A 5502-nucleotide genomic window follows, 5' to 3' on the forward strand; every position below is an offset into this window, starting at 1 on the left:
GGGGGGGGGGAGAGGGGGGCTTGGCGCGGCGCGGCGCGGCGCGGAACCAACAGGGGCCGAACAGGACAGGGCTCGGCACAGGCTCAGGTGTCTGCTGACCTGATTTTGGGGTGCCCAGCCCAGCTCAGTCTGCGGTACCTGTGCTGCTGCTGCTGCTGCTGCTGCTACTACAACTACTACTGCTGCTGTTGCTGCTGCTGCCACCGCGACCAGACAGAGCGGGGACAAACGCCGCGGATGAAAAGGAAAAGGCCGGGCCGATGGAACGCTGCCGGCGAAAAAGGGGCGCAGCCAGCGAAAAAGGGAAGGGATCGGCGAGCTCTGCGGCTCGGCTTCTTCGGCGGCGCTGCTGCTGGCCGGGGCTGGCTGGGCTGGGCTGGCCGCCACCAAGACCGCGCGGGGAAAGTAACTAGTAGCATATGCACAACAGAGTGCAGAGAACGCTGAGCGCAGGCGTTCAATGACGGCGTCGTTCAAACGAAACGTTCAAGGGATAACCCTGCCGTCCTAGTATTACCAACAGAACAACAAAGGACATTCATCAACTGTTTTGGCTTCTGTCAAAGATTTTGCGGACGGAACACGTCGAATCTGAAAGCCAGTGATGGCCCCAAAGGGGAGAGAAAAGAAGAAATGCGAAACGAGTGGCTTTTCCAAAGGTGTCATGTGGTGTGTGTGTGTGTGTGTGTGTGTGTGTGTGTGTGTGTGTGTGTGTGTGTGTGTGTGTGTGTGTGAGTGTGTGTTCGCACTCTGCAATTAGCCATTCAAATCGCAATGAACGGCGACGAGCCGTTGGCGGGCAAAACAGGACCTAAATGGCGAGCAGAGAGCACCCGTGACCGTGGCAGGGGTCTAACAGACACATGCAAACGCACGCACGCTCACACACACACACACAAATACGCACACGCGTTTGGGTAGGTTCAGAAAAAGGTATGTTCACATATTAATTCAGACCCCAAAAACTGGAGGTCTGCTTGGACGTAGTACGTTTTGTACTTGATCCTTGATTCTTCAAGTACCTATATCTTGATTCAAGTTATGTGTGCTTTAAAAATCTAAGGTCAAGTACAATATGCTTATCCAAGAACTCAGATTCTTGGGTAGCATTTTTTACACAAAGTGTTCCTAACTCTAATTCGAGATTTCCGCTGAGAACACTATACAACCAACATCCCGGACCAAAACGGTGTCTTTCACACCGCACCGCGACGACACCACTATCTTGACTCGCTAATCTCAAGACTGGTCCAACGACCTTCCCACCGCAGAACAGCTTCGAGTTTTGCTATGAGCCTACACAAAATAGGCTACAAAAAACCTCGCGTGCTCTTTTGTTGTTATGGTTCTCTTTTTTTTCTAAATGAGTGCGTGTTTTTTTGCGGGGTTCTTTTAGCAGTGCACTTATGCCGACCGGCCCCAGAACGCCCACCGACCGCCTGCCAATCCGGAAAAAGAGAACAATAATCTCAAAGAGCTCCCACATTCGAAGCGCTGCTGCGTATGGCGAGTGGCGGAGAGCGGGGTGCGGTGGGGCGTATCGTGACCGCCGCGCACATCTGCAGCTGCAGAGGCAGCTGGGCGGCTGCAGGTGCCAGAAATCGCTTACTTAATCCGACGATGCCACAGCGTGTCGCCAACAGACACACTTCGAAAAGCAAAGAGTGGCAAGTATGCAAACCATGCAAACACAAAACGCAGTGTCTGCCGCAGCTGCCCAGTGGTGGGCGGTCAACGGACGATTGGTGACGTCGGCTTGACGTCGGCTTGCAGCAGCATCAGTGTGGCAGCTGCAGCAGCGAGTAGCAGTGAGGCATAGATAAAGAGCCAGGTAGTTTTAAAAGGCGGCGATTCTCTCTCTCTCTCTAACTGAGGCACTAATCACTCGATAGCTTGATTGGTCTGGGTGGCGCTTCTATCAGCCACTGCCCCGTCTCACTTTCACACACACTCACAGTTACACAGTTACACACTTACACACACACACACAGACTCTTATTTGCCGATAAAAGGGCAGAATGGGCCAGGTATAATAGGGTCTCGCGGGTCGGCTCCGGTGAGCTGCCGTTGATAACGAATCATTACGAGTCCGCCATAATCAGCTGACAAGGAGCAGCACCAAAGCTGAGCTGCGGTCCAAACCTGTTTTTGGGGCATTTTTTGAGGAAAAAACGTGGCTTATTTTCTTCTTTTTTTTCTTTTTCTTTTTGTTGAAAACACATAGCCTGTTTTGTTTTCTGTTTTTGTTTGAAAACACGTGAGTAGCTTTTTGGACGGTCTTTTGGAAACGTGGCCTGTTTTCTTTTTCTTTTTGAAAACACATAGCAGCTTTTGTTTTCTTTTTTTGTGTGTGTTTGAAAACACGTGAGAAGTTTGTCTTTCTAATTGAGAAACACGTGAGCTAGACCGCTAGAAGAGGCGCCGATACGGACTCTGCGTTCCACGGACTGGTTTCCTATGGAGAAGCCTGAACTAAAAGCGAGCCTCGTGATGAGACACGCGGAAGAGGCCGGCGCAAACAAAAACCTATCCACTGAGCTACGACGCGATATGCTAAATCAGTTTGACTTACAGCGACGTGACCGAAATTAAGCAGAAAACCCCGTCATCACCATGTCATTAAGGGAGAGAAGGGGCACTTCAAACTGTACGTACAGCGAGTCGTTACCATCCGTGCAACCTGTTTAGGGGATGTTCAGCCGACGAAAGTCGGGCGCGAGATATCAAGACAGCAGAAACGGATAACATAATAAAATTCACTCTCGGACGGGCGGCCGTCGCGTCCGAGCAAGGGCCTGTCATAAAAATAATAAGGCAGTGACAGCAGTCGCCAGTCGCGTAGAGTCGTGGTCACGGCGGCCAAGCTCGGAGGGAAAAAATAACAGTAAAGCTTAAAAGACAACAGACTGCCAAGAATGAGAGGCGGCCTGGGAGAAGGACAGGACGTCGCAAGGAATCGCCTGCAGTGCAGCTCTCCTCCTCCAGCCGGCCTGGAGAGCGGCCATGCTGGATAGCATTCCAGTGCTCGGCCGCTCCAGGGCTCCGGCAAGCGCGCCTCCATAGCGTTCCTCCAGGACTTGTCCAGGCGCCTTGCAGGCCTTCTCCTCCAGGCCTCCTCCAGGCGTCGCGCCGCTGCGTCGCCCGAGCGTGAAATTCCCTTTGTCAACGCGACTGCATGCGTCCGCTGGGCCGCCGCCGGGATGCACCATGCACCGCCGCCTTTGGGCCCCTGGGCGAGACGGTCGCCTCTCTCTTTCTGCCTCACTCTCTCGCTCTTTCTCTCTCACCTGTTGCAGGGCGTGGCGGGGCGCGGCGGGAGGGGCAGGAGGGGCTCCCAGCGCTGCAGGTCCTCTTGGGCTGGAGAGCGACGCGCTGGATACGCGGGTATCCGACCGCTGCGATTCACTCGGTATCCAAGCTGGGTGCAGCTGCAGCTGCAGGACTCCCCCTCTCACTCTCTCACACACACAGACACACAAGCTACACTCTCGCCGTCTCTCTCTCACACTCACACACCTGTGCGCAGGGCGACAAACGAAAACGGGCCGAAACACTTGCAGGAGGCACCTGGAGGAAACCCTGGCGGCTCCAGGTCGCACAACCCTTGGCTCTGAGGACGCACACGGTGCCTGCAGAGCGCAGTGAGGACGCACACAGACACACTCACACACGCGCACTCGCGACGCAGACGGGCAGCATGCGGGCGTCCTACCGGCGCGGGGTGACGGCGCGTACTGAAGGGGCCGGGGGCCGGGGGCCGGGCCGTGCTGCAGCGCCGCAGCCAGCCAATGGGCCCCGAGCCGAGCCGAGCGCCGCTCGGGGCGCGTCCGCGGGGGCTCGGCCCTCTCGCTTCCACCCACGCGAGCGCCCGCCCCCTCTCTCTCGCGGGCCGCCTCGCACGCAGCCCAGAACGGAGCGGGGCTGACTGTAGCGGCAGGTGCCCCCGCCTCCCCCGCCTCGCCCCGCCCCTCGCGCCCGCGGCCGCGGCACGGCAGGTTTGGGTCGGCGGGCTGGCTGGCCGCCCTGGCTGGCCGCCTGTCCGGCGCGGCGCGGCTCGCTGCCAGCCAGCCAGGCTCGGGAGGCAGTTCAGGTAGGGTTGGTTGCCTCACCTCCTCGCCTGGCCAGACGAGTCTCCTGGGCGATGGGCCGGCGGCGGCGGCTGCGGCCGAAACGGCGACGCGACGCCGCCGCCGGGGCCGACCCGAATCCAGAGGGGGGCGTTTGTAAATGACGTAATGGAGCGGTGCTGGAGCCACCGCCGCGTCGTCCTGGAGGTGGAGGTCCTGGGCCTGAACGACGACGGCGTCCTGGAGCAGCTCTCGAGGCGCCCGAGTCCCGTCAGCTGTCTGCCGGTCTGGGACGCACGCACACGGCCGAGATACGGGGGGTGGTGGTGACCTCCTAACACGAACACGTAGCTGAGCCGTTCGCAGGGGGCTTTTCGGCTATCAGCTGATGTGCCGGTGGATACAGGTGTGAGGCGGCCGCCGGGGGCCGCGCTGCCGTTGGAGGGGCGGGCGCTGCCCGATGCCGCCGCTGCTGAGAGGCATTGCGACAGAAAAGGAAACGACAAAATAGGCTGAGTAGGGAGGGGAGGCGTTACCGCAGCTGATTAGACACCTGCCGTAGAGGATGATTTACTCAAAGGGTGCGATGGGGCGAGGCGATAGGGTCGGTCGGTATAGCAGAAACGGGGTCTTTAGGGACAGCCATTGTTTCACTTGTTGTGGTGATTTACTCAGCTCATGTAGGGGGTCCCTGTGGAACATTTGTTTTCGCATAGGTTTGGCCGGGTTTGGCTGTGTCCCCCACCCCACCATTCACCATTCATACGTGGGTTTGCGCGTTCGTCGCTCTCGCGCGGAGCAGCCGATCACCATTGGCATGCGTGCTGTTGACAGAGCCTTGACATGCTCGGAGAGGAGCATTGCGCTAACGCCCCCCCCCCCCCCGTATCCTCCTCCCTTCCTTTTCCGATGAGGCGCGAGAGAGAGACTATCGCGATGACACCTCCCTCCTCCTCCTCCGCCCCCCTTTACCTTCCTGCATTTCCGTTCGTGCTCTAGAGCTGCTGTAGTAGTAGTAGTAGTCCTACTTCCTGGTGGGGCCCCGCAGGTGCAGCCGAAGGTGGTAGAGTGTAGAACGTGCGCCATAATAAAAAGCAGAAGGGAGTCGCCTCCCTCTCTTCTCTATCTATCTGAACCTCTCTCTCCGCGCACCGCATTGTTCCGAGATGACTTGTGAAAGTGGCCGCGCGGTTGTAAAAGAGTGAACGCCGCGCTGTGTCGCCGCGTTGCGCCCGCCCTGCTGCTCGTGTGGCTTACACACCACCAGCACCACCGCGATGCAGCGGCAATAGACGAGGAGGACGCTTTGCGGCGCGGAATACACGAAGAATAAGACGAGAATTTTTAGCTCCTCGGCTCGCGAGGAGGACGACCGAACGCACATGCACAGAACACGAGCTGCAGACGCAGCAGAGGCCTCCCCCTCCTCCCCCCC

The 5502-nt window shown here is 58.1% G+C and overlaps 1 protein-coding gene across 2 annotated transcripts in view; it reads right to left on the minus strand.

The window, feature by feature from the left end:
* LOC113216747 (uncharacterized) overlaps positions 1 to 3730 on the minus strand; it is an 82866-nt gene extending 79136 nt beyond the window's left edge. The window contains exon 1 of one of the 2 annotated variants that reach the window (XM_052267806.1): positions 3517 to 3730. The gene's annotated coding sequence lies outside the window, so the exon portion shown is untranslated. Of the gene's footprint in view, positions 1 to 3287 lie in introns of both variants that reach the window. The other variant, XM_052267805.1, reaches the window with a different exon arrangement.
* Between the last annotated feature and the right edge of the window lie 1772 nt (positions 3731 to 5502).

Source organism: Frankliniella occidentalis, unplaced genomic scaffold (assembly GCF_000697945.3).
Source record: "Frankliniella occidentalis isolate FOCC.00 unplaced genomic scaffold, Focc_3.1 Scaffold59, whole genome shotgun sequence".
Lineage (NCBI taxonomy): Eukaryota > Metazoa > Arthropoda > Insecta > Thysanoptera > Thripidae > Frankliniella > Frankliniella occidentalis.